Source organism: Schistocerca cancellata, chromosome 4 (genome assembly GCF_023864275.1).
Source record: "Schistocerca cancellata isolate TAMUIC-IGC-003103 chromosome 4, iqSchCanc2.1, whole genome shotgun sequence".
Classification (NCBI taxonomy): Eukaryota; Metazoa; Arthropoda; class Insecta; order Orthoptera; family Acrididae; genus Schistocerca; species Schistocerca cancellata.
This window is the reverse complement of record NC_064629.1, coordinates 234,112,176-234,127,349: the sequence shown is the minus strand read 5'-3', so window position 1 is coordinate 234,127,349 and position 15,174 is coordinate 234,112,176. Positions and strand designations below refer to the sequence as shown.

Below are 15,174 nucleotides of genomic sequence, written 5' to 3'. Positions count from 1 at the left end.
TACCTGGGACGTTTATCTTCCATACGTGGTATCAAGTTATAACACTAAAATACATTCGGGGATCGGAATGTCACCGTTCGAGGTGGTCTATGGAAGAAAGATGCCATTGCCATTTGACGTTCTATGTCCGAAATCGGGAGCTAAATGGGACGTAGTGAGGGAATTTGCACGGAAAATACGGGAAGTCTGGAAGAGGGTACAGACGGCCAATACGAAAATGCTAGAGAGGCAGGAAGAACTGAATAAGCGGTTGGGACCTCTACCACAGTACAGGGTTGGACAATGGGTATTAATCACGAATCCATATACACCTAAGAGAAAGACGAAAGAATTCTTGACGAAGTACCACGGACCATACCAGGTCGTGGAAATGACTTCGCCTGTGAATGTTAAAGTGCAGCTGCCAATAAAAACATCCCTAATCCACATGAGTAGAGTAAAGGTCAGGAGTCCACTACACGCAACAAGCGGCTACACGGGTAGCAGGGGTTGTGTGGCGTGGGCTGGGCGGTTTTTTAGGTTAGATGGCCTCGGGCAAGTACAGAAAGGGCAACAGCCTCAACGGGTGCGGGGCAAAGTCAGGACATGCGGGGACCAAGCAGCAATCGGTATTGTAATTGTAAACTGTCGAAGCTGCGTTGGTAAAGTACAGGAACTTCAAGCGCTGATAGAAAGCACCGAAGCTGAAATCGTTATAGGTACAGAAAGCTGGCTGAAGCCAGAGATAAATTCTGCCGAAATTTTTACAAACGTACAGACGGTGTTTAGAAAGGATTGATTGCATGCAACCGGTGGTGGAGTGTTCGTTGCTGTTAGTAGTAGTTTATCCTGTAGTGAAGTAGAAGTGGATAGTTCCTGTGAATTATTATGGGTGGAGGTTACACTCAACAACCGAGCTAGGTTAATAATTGGCTCCTTTTACCGACCCCCCGACTCAGCAGCATTAGTGGCAGAACAACTGAGAGAAAATTTGGAATACATTTCACATAAATTTTCTCAGCATGTTATAGTCTTAGGTGGAGATTTCAATTTACCAGATATAGACTGGGACACTCAGATGTTTAGGACGGGTGGTAGGGACAGAGCATCGAGTGACATTATACTGAGTGCACTATCCGAAAATTACCTCGAGCAATTAAACAGAGAACCATCTCGTGGAGATAACATCTTGGACCTACTGATAACAAACAGACCCGAACTTTTCGACTCTGTAAGCGCAGAACAGGGAATCAGTGATCATAAGGCCGTTGCAGCATCCCTGAATATGGAAGTTAATAGGAATATAAAAAAAGGGAGGAAGGTTTATCTGTTTAGCAAGAGTAATAGAAGGCAGATTTCAGGCTACCTAACAGATCAAAACGAAAATTTCTGTTCCGACACTGACAATGTTGAGTGTTTATGGAAAAAGTTCAAGGCAATCGTAAAATGCGTTTTAGACAGGTACGTGCCGAGTAAAACTGTGAGGGACGGGAAAAACCCACCGTGGTACAACAACAAGGTTAGGAAATTACTGCGAAAGCAAAGAGAGCTCCACTCCAAATTTAAACGCAGCCAAAACCTCTCAGACAAACAGAAGCTAAACGATGTCAAAGTTAGCGTAAGGAGGGCTATGCGTGAAGCGTTTAGTGAATTCGAAAGTAAAATACTAGGTACCGACTTGACAGAAAATCCTAGGAAGTTCTGGTCTTACGTTAAATCAGTAAGTGGCTCGAAACAGCATGTCCAGACACTCCGGGATGATGATGGCATTGAAACAGAGGATGACAAGCGTAAAGCTGAAATACTAAACACCTTTTTCCAAAGCTGTTTCACAGAGGAAGACCGCACTGCAGTTCCTTCTCTAAATCCTCGCACAAACGAAAAAATGGCTGACATCGAAATAAGTGTCCAAGGAATAGAAAAGCAACTGGAATCACTCAACAGAGGAAAGTCCACTGGACCTGACGGGATACCAATTCGATTCTACACAGAGTACGCGAAAGAACTTGCCCCCCTTCTAACAGCCGTGTACCGCAAGTCTCTAGAGGAACGGAAGGTTCCAAATGATTGGAAAAGAGCACAGGTAGTCCCAGTCTTCAAGAAGGGTCGTCAAGCAGATGCGCAAAACTATAGACCTATATCTCTGACGTCGATCTGTTGTAGAATTTTAGAACATGTTTTTTGCTCGAGTATCATGTCGTTTTTGGAAACTCAGAATCTACTATGTAGGAATCAACATGGATTCCGGAAACAGCGATCGTGCGAGACCCAACTCGCTTTATTTGTTCATGAGACACAGAAAATATTAGATACAGGCTCCCAGGTAGATGCTATTTTTCTTGACTTCCGGAAGGCGTTCGATACAGTTCCGCACTGTCGCCTGATAAACAAAGTAAGAGCCTACGGAATATCAGACCAGCTGTGTGGCTGGATTGAAGAGTTTTTAGCAAACAGAACACAGCATGTTGTTATCAACGGAGAGACGTCTACAGACGTTAAAGTAACCTCTGGCGTGCCACAGGGGAGTGTTATGGGACCATTGCTTTTCACAATATATATAAATCACCTAGTAGATAGTGTCGGAAGTTCCATGCGGCTTTTCGCGGATGATGCTGTAGTATACAGAGAAGTTGCAGCATTAGAAAATTGTAGCGAAATGCAGGAAGATCTGCAGCGGATAGGCACTTGGTGCAGGGAGTGGCAACTGACCCTTAACATAGACAAATGTAATGTATTGAGAATACATAGAAAGAAGGATCCTTTATTGTATGATTATATGATAGCGGAACAAACACTGGTAGCAGTTACTTCTGTAAAATATCTGGGAGTATGCGTGCGGAACAATTTGAAGTGGAATGATCATATAAAATTAATCGTTGGTATGGCGGGTACCAGGTTGAGATTCATTGGGAGAGTCCTTAGAAAATGTAGTCCATCAACAAAGGAGGTGGCTTACAAAACACTCGTTCGACCTATACTTGAGTATTGCTCATCAGTGTGGGATCCGCACCAGATCGGGTTGACGGAGGAGATAGAGAAGATCCAAAGAAGAGCGGCGCGTTTCGTCACAGGGTTATTTGGTAACCGTGATAGCGTTACGGAGATGTTTAACAAACTCAAGTGGCAGACTCTGCAAGAGAGGCGCTCTGCATCGCGGTGTAGCTTGCCTGCCAGGTTTCGAGAGGGTGCGTTTCTGGATGAGGTATCGAATATATTGCTTCCCCCTACTTATACCTCCCGAGGAGATCACGAATGTAAAATTAGAGAGATTAGAGCGCGCACAGAGGTTTTCAGACAGTCGTTCTTCCCGCGAACCATACGCGACTGGAACAGGAAAGGGAGGCAATGACAGTGGCACGTAAAGTGCCCTCCGCCACACACCGTTGGGTGGCTTGCGGAGTATAAATGTAGATGTAGATGTAGAAAGGAATAGTGGACGGATTACCTCAATTACAAGGAAGTGACCCAACTGCAGAGGTTAGGCAAAGCAAACGGAAGAAGAATCAACACACATAACAGCAGGCTAGTGATGCAGGAGCTACGAATAATGGCGGAGAAGAAGAGGCTTGATGTGCTCCGTATGCAGGAGTCACACTCCCTTGCCAGGCAAATCGCCTTTATGGTCGCTACATGGCAAGTCATTAGCAATGGAAAAGAGCCTAAGGCCGCGATAATTATGAGTAATAAATCATTGAGTCATGGTCTTGTCACAGCTGTCGAACAACCACTGCAACATCGTAGAACCACAATCACCTTTTGGAGTGCTATATGTAGTTAATATGTACTTCCAGTATGGAAGAAATATAGAGGTGCACTTAGACCATCTCACTAGTGTGACCACAACGTTGCGGGGGCGTAAGATCATAATGATGGCGGACATTAATGTGAAATCCCCCTTATGGTTCAGTCGCTCTCAGGATGCAAATGGAGGTATGGCAGAGGAAGCAATCATGGCTTTGCATCTTGTGGTTGCTAACAGGCTGGGAAACCATCCACCCACACTGGCAGAGGAGGCGATGGCATGAGTATAGTAATCACATTAATGATGCCCAGCTACAAGTAATGTTAAAAACTGGAAAGTACTTGATGATGTCACCACAAGTGATCACAAGTTGATCAAATCCACGTTAAGCGACAGGGAGCACCATTGGTACAGGGGGTAAGAGGTGCAGTTTAATTACAACAAGAATGATTGGGAATGCCTGGTAAGTGGTCAGCCTGTCAGGAGGGCAAGGTGGTACTGCAAGCGAAGAATCGTCTGGTAGGAAAAACAGCACCGGCCTCAGCAACTACTAACCCCTGGGGAGTTCCCTGCAAGCTGATTAGAGAGAAAATAAGATCACCCATGGTGCTATCCACCGTCAGAGACGGGGACTGGATGACAGAGACTTTGTGGGAAACTGCTGAGGCTCTTCTCAAGTCCTTGTTTTCTGACGAAGATAAATTATCGGACATAGAGACTCAGCGCCAAGTATGGGCGGAGGATCAGGCTGAATAATCTGATAACACAATAGTGTATCCCTTTTCTGAAGAGGAGGAACCTGACCAAATAAAGTTCCCAGAGAGGGGTAAAGTTCCAGGGCCAGACAGCTTTGTTGCGGAGGTAGTGCAGTTCCTCGACCCCCAGCTGGTTGCACCTCTCAAGAAACTTTACAACGAATGCCTTAGGCTGCGTTCACACTGCGGGCCGGGCCGAGCAGAGCCTGGCCGGGCCGCCGCCAGCTTTGATATCAAACACATGGTTTTGGATTGCGGTGTTCACACTGGCGGCCGGGCCGCGCCGACACGGCGTGAGCCTCCCGGAGCCGAGTGCGGTGTTGGGCGAATTTTTACAGTTTTGTTTGCACGGTAGATATTTACTTAGTCCATGTCATTTCACAGTTATACAACAATAAATAATTAAAGAGACATGGCCATACTATATTCTTTCAATTAAAATAATGAAATCGAAATGCAAAGACCTGAGAGACAGTTACAGCGAATAACTTGTATAACTTGGCAAAATGTCATGTGATCCAGGGAATAGTATATTAAAATGCAATTCCACTCGGGCTTTGTTCTGTCATATGATTTTCCCAAGTTCCACGAGCTATGCACAGTTCCTTATCAGTGGAAATGGAACCACTGAGTCAAAGGGCATTATCTCAAAACTCTTCTCCTATCAATCTGTCTATCTTACAAGACAATGAAAAGAATTCTGTGAGGTCATCAGTGGCTCCACATGATGAACCATCGCCACTGCCAAGCGCTGCATCATGAACAAAAAAGAAGAAAGAAGTTGGAAAATTCTGAAGGAGTATTTCTGCGATTCTTCGTTGAAGGCACAGCAAGACATTACCCAAAATGACGAAGCTAATTACTTACTAATGATTCTCAGGAGTCCCATAAACTCTCTTCCCCTCAGAAGTAAGCGTTTGTGAAATTTAAAATACAAAAGCATAACTACAATTAATTGAAGGTAGTGAATGCTGCACAAAGTTCTACTGCAAACCAAAAAGTGTGTACTAACGAATCTTACCTTATCGTTATACACAAGTTTTCTTCTGCTGTTATACTTCTGCGAAAATTTGTGTTCTGTTTCGATATTTTGTCTTGAATGTTCTACAGCACATACTGAAATGTATTATGATTCATTCTGCAATATGAATAAATTTTTTCAGGCTAGTTTTTAAGTTCTTCATGTAAAGAAAAAAACTCTCCTAAATGTCTGTCGCTATTTATGGGATGAATCCATAAACTCCTAGTTCTTCTGTACTTCAAAACTCGGAGAGTTATTGCAGAGTCAAAACAATACCAATAAAAGAGTGAAGACATTGTTCTACACGACAGCACAGACTAGCTAAAGGCGAGCAACTGTTGACTGCAGCTGCGTTTTCTACTGACTTGCTTGTCAGCTGTCGAAGGGTGGGGATTTTTTTAAATTTATTTATTTCGCCTCCGGCAACTAACAGCTATTTAGCTAAAGAGTGGGGATTACCTTGACAGTGCAGAGCAGCCCGCCAAGGAAGAAAAAAAAAACAATGAAGAACAATGAAACGCACATCTGTGTCGATCTACAGTAGTTTCATTAACTCTTCATTATTTTTTCTGTCAAAGTAGACAACGAGACTACAGAATTGCGCTTCAGTTTCTGCAGTAAACGTATCACAAATCACCAGTTTGTTTTTGTGATTAGTTTTACACCAAATTTTATCAGACCTATGTCATTGACACTTCTACCTGTACATGTACTAAACCAAGCTGTAACCGCGCGAACTCCGTGGCTTGCGGACGCGGCACTGACGCCACTGAATAGCTCGCATTACTTGTGACCAGAGGCAGATATAAGTATCATTATCATTTCAAAAACTTTTTGGTACTTTTAGCTACATTTCATTGGCAACAATGTATGGTCTAAAACGGATCTAACAGTAAGCTACCCGCTACATAACTTTTTCACTACAAGATTTGTAAATCAAGTGCACGACGTTGACAAATAGCATCATTTCACAATGACTGTTAAGAAATATGGAATGATAAATGATTCAATACGAAGCTAAGGCGTTACACTACCACGTGTACAAAAATCAGATTTTTTTAGCCGCATACTTTCTTCAAAATCGGTTGGGAAGCGTTACGAAACTAAGAAATCACGCGGAACAAAAAGTAGACTTTTTCTTTTTTTACGACGTAAGTAATGCTTTTAAGGAAAAATAAGTTCATAAAACGATGGGCGAAGTCTCATATACCGCTAAGAATTTCTAAAACATGAAAATCGGAGAAGTGGATTTTCCCCCATTTCGTCGTCCCGGCTCGGCGCGGCGCGCAATGTGAATGCACTACTCGTCGGCCTGAGCTGGCTAGGCACGAGCCGAGCCAGTACGCGTCATCCCGGCCCGGCCCGACATGCAGTGTGAACGCAGCCTTAGACTGAGGAAATTTCCCGCTATCTGGAAAAAGACCAACGTCGTAATTATTAAGAAAGGTCCAGATAAGGACCCAACGGAAGTCAAGTCGTTCAGGCTGATCTGTTTGTAAGACTTACTGGGGAAGCTGTTTGAGAATTTGCTGGCTGATAGACTGGCAGCACACAAAGTGCTGTGTGGGATGAGTGAAAGGCGTTTTGGCTTTCGGCCAGGGCGATCGGCGTCTGACGCTATCACCCTGGTGGCTCAGCTCCACAAAACTACATAGCTGGCATCATGGTGGACATCAGTAGCGCCTTTGACCAGCTGTGGTGGCCTTCACTCCTCTCCCATTTAGGTGAGAAAGAGTGTCCACGGCTGCTATATGGTTGTGTTGTGAGGGAAGGGAGGTCTGACTATAATCCATTAGCGAGCGAGTCAGCAAGAAAATAACAATGGGGTGTCTGTCATGGGGCCGCTCTTTAGGGACATTAAGATGAAGCCTTTACTGGACAGCTTACAAAGTGGTGAGAACGTGCTAGAAGTGATAGCCTACGTGGATGACCTCCTCCTGCTGGTTGGCGGCTGTAGCCTCGAGAATTTGGAACCTTAAGTGGATAGGGCCATGAGTTTGCTGACAGAATGGTGGAAAAAATAAAAAAATGAAGATTCCCCCAATAAATCGACATATTTACTGCTGAAAGGATAGTTGGTGAGGGACCTGACAGTGAGGAATGATAGCTCATCATTTCTTCAGCGTCACGAGTACCAGTACTTGGGAGTCATCATAGACAAAAAATGTATTTTACGACACATATAGTAACAGTAACTCAGAGATCGCTGGAGGTGCTCAACAGCCTCATTGGAACTGGCGCAAAAGGTTTCATTTACCAGCAGACTTTCTCACAAATCATGGACCCTACCTGATATACCTATGCTGGTTTTGGAAGTGGGATAGAACTGCGTGTGACTGTGGTGTTCAAAATGGTTCAAATGGCTCTGAGCACTATGGGACATAACATCTGAGGCCATCAGTCCCCTAAAACGTAGAACTACTTGAACCTAATAACCTAAGGATATCACACACATCCACGCACGAAGCAGGATGCAAACCTGCAACTGTAGCGGTCGCGCGGTTCCAGACTGAAGCGCCTAGAACCGCTCGGCCACAACGCCCGGTGACTGTGGTGTGATGGAGGGCACTCCTGACTATTCTTGAGTACTGCTCGAGCGTTTGGGATCCCTATTACGTCGGATTGAGGGAGGACACAAAAGCAATTCAGAGGCGGGCTGCTAGATTTGTTACTGGTACGTTTGATCATCACGCGAGTGTTACGGAAATGCTTCAGGAACTCGGGTGGGAGTCTCTAGAGGAAAGGAGGCGTTCTTTTCTTGAATCGCTACTGAGGAAATTTAGAGAACCAGCATTTGAGGCTGACTGCAGTACAATTTTACTGCCGCCAACTTATATTTCGCGGAAAGACCACAAAGATAAGATAAGAGAGATTAGGGCTCGTACAAAGGCATATAGGCAGTCATTTTTCCCTCGTTCTGTTTGGGAGTGGAACAGGGAGAGAAGATGCTAGTTGTGGTACGAGGTACCCTCCGCCACGCACCGTATGGTGGATTGCGGAGTAGGTATGTAGATGTATGTAGATGTAGATGTGGTCTATGAGTGTCCCATACATGTTGATGTGACACCCGGATTCTGACAACTACCTAGCTTCGACACCTATAACCTGTTACGACAAGAAGACACTTTTCAGATAATCAACAACCTGGGTAACGAGATATCATTAAATGTCTTACGGGAGTTCCTGAGGGAGTAATATGATCCTTAGGACATAAAGCACGATCGCACATACCCCATACCGCCGGGGCGTGGACTGGCCGACAGCCGTTACGGTCGCAATCCGTCACGCCATGGAATGGGAGGTAGGTGCGACACAAACCAAATAAAAGACGACAGCACTTAGTTTTAGTTGTAGAATTCGATTATTTTAGAATAGAAAGTATTTTTAACTGGTAATAGTAAAGGTAGCAGTAGCGGTGGTAAAGATCCTTGGGCCAGCCCAGTGCCAAGGGCATGCCCACAGCGGTTAGCTCGGTGGACATGGCCAACGCCCAGTAGGTTAAATTTTAGAGCAGTCTAACTGAATCTGGATGGCCATTATTAAACTTGAAAATACGAGTTAAAAAACTGAAAACAAAATTAATTACTGGACATATGTTAAGTGGGCCAAGCTGCCCCTCCTGCAAGGTAAGTTGACCCCGAGGCTGGGGCATGTTGACCAATGCAATCTTTTGACAAGTTAATCTAGTATAGATTTTAGAAGTGAAAATAAAACTAATAGGTATCAAGAAACATACTTTAATGTACATAAAATCAAGATTAATACTGAGTTAAATGTTTAACATTTTATTATGAAAACGTGGAAGCTTAAACTTATTAGAATTTATAGCCTCTTAGTCTCTGGACTGAAGACCACAACAACAACAACAACAACAACAACAACAACAGCGTCTTAGTACAAACCAGTCAACTTTAATTATTGTCAAGATCCAAAGGATCAGCATAGCTATAACACTCATAAAAAAAAGTACACGGATTTCATTTTTCACGCAAGTCTCATGAGCCCAACGCTTGCAGTTTGTGCACTGAATCCATTGCGCTTCAGGTTGAGTGTTTGAAAAAGGCTTGAGACACCATAAGCGCAGTTAATCTTCGTCTGCCTCATCTTCTGCGTCATCACCGTCATCTTGCCTTGGTTTCTTCTTGCGTTTTATGTCAGTTGCAGTTGATTTAATTAATTTCATTCTACCATTGCTTGTGCTTTCTTTTTGAAGAAGTGCTTTTTTAGCCTGTGATTTAATTTTTGTTTCCAATGCTTTCGCCTTCTTCCCTTTGGCACCTTTTTGTTCTTCATCGAGGGTTTCTTTTTTTTTTTTTTTTACTGGGCTCTGCTTTTTGAAAAAGTCTGACCACTTCTGGAGTTAGAAATGGTCTTACGTTTTCCGGTGCCTGTGAAATTTCCTCTGATGGTAACACTTCTTTGGACGTTGAAGGAATAGCTAGAACATGCTGAGAGGTGGTGAGCGTAGCGTTCATCTCAGCTCGAGTTGGACTGCTTTCAGTGTTTGGGTCTGGCCTTTCCGAAGTGTAGGAAGACGTAAAATCACTGTCAGTAAAAATATTTTTGTTCAAGGGATTTATCCCAGTGACCTAGACTCCACTAGTTATGTTATTGGGAGTTGCAGCATTTGGAAGTGCTATTCGCACTATAGACAGGATGTCGTAAATAGTCATAGGCCGTTTATTATTCGTAACCCATGCATCACATGCTGAGTTCACGAAATTTTTAACAGGTCGATAAACACTTCTGTCTAAAGGCTGTTGCTTATGGGTACAATGCGTCGGAAAAGATAGAAAGGTGATACCATTATCTTTACAAGATTCAAGAACTTCAGAGTCCAGATGTGAACTATGGTTATCAACCAAAACCAAGCAAGGGCGTTCTTTTGAGCAGTGAGCGTGTAGGACAAAACTTTTCATATATTTTGCAAAGTTTGTCTCCGTCATCCATACCGAAAGCTGAGCTGCTCTATCACACCCAATTGGGCCTTCACGGACAAACTGAGGCTTGAAGTTGATCCTCGGGAAGATGAGAATGGAAGCACAGTATTACTCAACGCACTAACTGCAAAATCGATCGTAACAAGTGATCCTCTCTGCCGATGTCACTCGCTCTATTTGGCGAAAACCTCCTCGAGCTACAACACGATCAGGACGCTGGACGGTAATTACACCAGTTCCGTCAATGTTCCAGATATCCACATGTGTCACATTTCATTTTTTTAAAGTTATGTCGAGATTATTAAAAACAGTTATACATTATGTTTGTTGAAAGTGGTGCACCGGGCCAAACTAGATGCCTGAAGAGTCCGAATAGAGAGTTGAGGATGCCTCTTCAAGAATCCTGTGAACCAATCGCTTCCCGCCATTTCGGTCTCGGTCCATGTTTGAGGTAAAAATGGTTCAAATGGCTCTGAGCACTATGGGACTCAACTGCTGTGGTCATAAGTCCCCGAGAACTTAGAACTACTTAAACCTAACTAACCTAAGGACATCACACACATCCATGCTCGAGGCAGGATTCGAACCTGCGACCATAGCGGTCGTGCGGTTCCAGACTGTAGCGCCTTTAACCGCTCGGCCACTCCGTCCGCCAAATGTTTGGGGTATTTTAGTGTTGCAGATAATAGCTTATCTATACTTTCGGGGAAAGACCATAATATATGCCACTTGCCCTGATGAGGTATTGTTCGAGCATATCTTCTTGCTCGGAATTAAATATCTGAAAATAAACAACTCTAGATAAATTACGCATAGCCCGCATCTCGTGGTCGTGCGGTAGCGTTCTCGCTTCCCACGCCCGGGTTCCCGGGTTCCCGGGTTCGATTCCCGGAGGGGTCAGGGATTTTCTCTGCCTCGTGATGGCTGGGTGTTGTGTGCTGTCCTTAGGTTAGTTAGGTTTAAGTAGTTCTAAGTTCTAGGGGACTTATGACCACAGCAGTTGAGTCCCATAGTGCTCAGAGCCATTTGAACCATTTGAAATTACGCATAGAGGCACGGTTCTTCATTTAATGTGTGTGTGTGTGTGTGTGTGTGTGGGAGAGACACAGAGAGAGAGGGACGATCAGTGTACAATACGACATACACTATGTGATCAAAAGTATCCGGACACCTGGCTGAAAATGACTTAAAACTTCGTGGCGCCCTCCATTGGTAATGCTGGAATGCAATATGGTGTTGGCACACCCTTAGCCTTGATGACAACTTCCACTCTCGCAGGCATACGTTCAATCAGGTGCTGGAAGGTTTCTTGGGGAATGGCAGCCCATTCTTCACGGAGTGCTGCATTGAGGAGAGGTATCGACGTGGGTCGGTGAGTCCTGGAACGAAGTCGTCATTCCAGAACATCCCAAAGGTGATCTAAAGGATTCAGGTCAGATCTCTGTACAGGTCAGTCCATTACGGGAATATTATTGTCGTATAACCACTCCGCTACAGGCCGTGCATTAAGAACAGGTGGTCTATCGTATGGAAAGATGCATTCACCATCCCCGAATTGCTCTTCAACAATGGGAAGGAATAAGGTACTTAAAACATCAATGTAGGCCTGTGCTGTGATAGCGCCACGCAAAACAACAAGGGGTGCAAACCCCATCCATGAAAAACACGACCACACTGTAACACCACCGCCTCCGAATTTTACTGTTGGCACTACACACGCTGGAAGATGATGTTCACCGGACATTCGCCATACCCACACCCTGCCATCGGATCGCCACATTGTGTACCGTGATTCGTCACTCCACACAACGTTTTCCCCATGTTCAATCGTCCAATGTTTATGCTCCTTACACCAAGGGAGGAGTCGTTTTGCATTTACCGGCTCGATGTGTGGCTTGTGAGCAGCCGCTCGACCATGAAATCCAATTTTTCTCACCTCCCGCCTAACTGTCATAGTACTTGCAGTGGATCCTGATGCAGTTTGGAATTCCTGTGTAATGGTCTGGATAGATGTCTGCCTATTACACACTACGACCCTCGTCAACTGTCGGCGGTCTCTGTCAGTCAACAGACGAGGTCGGTCTGTACGCTTTTGTGCTGTACGTGTCCCTTCACGTTTCCACTTCACCATCACATCGAAAACAGTGGACCTAGGGAGTTTTAGGAGTGTGGAAATCTCGCGTACAGACGTGTGACACAGGTGACACCCTATCACCTGACCACGTTCGAAGTCCGTGGGTTCCGCTGAGCGCCCCATTTTGCTCTCGCATCATGTCTAATGACTACTGAGTTCGCTGATGTGGAGTACCTGGCAGTAGGTGGCAGCACAATGTCCCTAATATGAAAAACGTATGTTTTGGGGGGGGGGGGTGTCCGGTTACTTTTGATCACATAGTGTAGCTATAGACATAATGACATTGGCAGGGATAAAGAAAAAAACATTAGAAATTGAAAAATAGATTTGCGAATAAAAGTAATTTTAGTTAACAATATTTCATACCTGAAATATTTTATCGTTGCCAATTTTATGCCAAGGTTTCTTTTCGGCATTAAATATTTGTAGGACTCCTCCAGACTGTGAGTTTTGGTCCAATAGCATGGGTTGAGGTTCAGTTTCAGTTTCCTGAGTTCCAACTGACTGTGTGGGCTGACATGAGGTCTGTTTGTATTTAGCAAGTACCTCCCCGAAGTTTTTCTTGCAATCCCGAAGTCCTCGCTAATAGCCCTCACAGATCTTTCCTTTTCTTTTACTTCTAAAAGTGCTTTTAATATCATATCTTCAGAAATCATTCCCCTTTCACTTTTTCTTTTATAATTTCGGACCATCTTTGTTGCTACAAATAAAAAAAGGGTTTAAACCAAGTCCGTTACTCGAATGTTCTAAAGATAAGGCACTGAACCAGATTCTGACTACTCGCATCGCTATTTAAGACTATAACAAAATTTACTGGTTGGTGTTTACCTTTAAAACGCTTTTTATCTCGTGAATATGACGATCTTTTCGCCTCTGAAACGTATCAAAAAATGTTTAACTCCGAAAATTATGTTAATAATTTAATAAGTTCGACGAATTATAAATATTATTATCATTAAAAATAACAAACCTTTCAGCGAGTTTAACAAAATATATAGGACGAGGCAGGTTGGCCCGGATGGCCATCTTGATCCGTCTGGGCCAACCTGCCCTCGCCATGTTTACAATAAATTCTATTCCGTACAAAACCCACTGAACCAATTTAGATTGTATGACATATAGAGATAATACTTAAACTACGACCTTAAATGATACTTCGCACCTGTTGCGCCTAGCCGGCCGAGGTGGCCGAGCGGTTCTAGGCGCTACAGTCTGGAACCGCGTGACCGCTACGGTCGTAGGTTCGAATCCTGCCTGGGGCATCGATGTGTGTGATGTCCTTAGGTTAGTTAGGTTTAAGTAGTTCTAAGTTGTAGGGGACTGATGACATCAGAAGTTAAGTCCCATAGTGCTCAGAGCCATTTGAACCATTTTGTTGCGCCTAATGTAAGAAAAAGTTAAATAACACACATTTAACCGAAGAGTAGAATTTAACTGAAACACGCACAAAAACAATTAATCACTACAACTTGTCTAAAACTGGTCCGCCGGCTATATTCGTCCTGTAGAGGGAGGGGGACAGCGTTACCAATCTGATGATTGATTCCTAGCTCGATCTAGCGTCTATTGTACTAACTAACTCGACTGGGCCATCTTGCACCTATGGCCAACGTGCTCCAGTTTCCCCTACTTTGGCACAACCTGTAACGCTGCAGGTAGTGATAGTAGAATCCCAGTAGTTTCAGTAGAGTAAATATAATAAAGAAATTAGTAACTTGCTCACTGTAAACTTAGATGTAGTTTTACCACTTGTAGAACAGCTGCAACTGAAATTGTATAAAAACAGGAGCCACTAATTAGATTAGGTGGTGGATTATATTTTTAAAAAAGCCGTCCCGCTATCAATCTGATAAAAATCTTAAAATAACACTTAAGTATTGTTAATGGGCGGTGCTCTTTAAGAGCCAACCGCCTTGCCGCAGTGGTAACACCGGTTCCCGTCAGATCACCGAAGTTAAGCGCTGTCGGGCTGGGCTCGCACTTGGATGGGTGACCATCCGGTCTGCCGAGCGCTGTTGGCAAGCGGGGTGCACTTAGCCCTTGTGAGGCAAACTGAGGAGCTACTTGATTCAGAAGTAGTGGCTCCGGCCTCGGAAACTTACATACGGCTGGGAGAGCGGTGTGCTGACCACATGCCCCTCTCCATCCGCATCCAGTGATGCCGATGGGCTCAGGATGACACGCGGCCGGTTGTTACCGTTGCGCCTTCATGGCCTGCTCGGGAGTAGTTTAGTTTAGTTTAGTAGTCTCTAAGTCGCGTGCTGTCTGAAGGTTTTGGTATTGGGATGGTCATTCCCTCTGCAAAGGCAGGCGGAAGTGGCACGTCGGGAGGAATTTCATTCCAGCAGCGAGTCACCAAATATTGAAAGGACCGATAGAGCTCCAAGGGTATTCTGTCCGGGCCGGCGACTTACTGGTAGCCCCTTGCCTATAGCTTCTACCACACCATCCTCGTTAATTTCCTTTAGTATTATGGCCTCCGTCTCTTGATCGAGAGTCCCAAAGAGCTTGAGTAACGTCTAGTATGGCCGTCCTGTCGTGTTCTTCCTCAGTGTATAAATGGGTATAATAGTCAACGAAGGTATTTGCTGTGTCATTTAGTG

General features: G+C 44.4%; 1 pseudogene; it reads left to right on the top strand.

Moving 5' to 3' along the window:
* The first annotated feature begins 14,474 nt into the window (after positions 1-14,474).
* LOC126185728 (5S ribosomal RNA) lies at positions 14,475-14,592 on the top strand (annotated as a pseudogene).
* Positions 14,593-15,174: the final 582 nt, after the last annotated feature.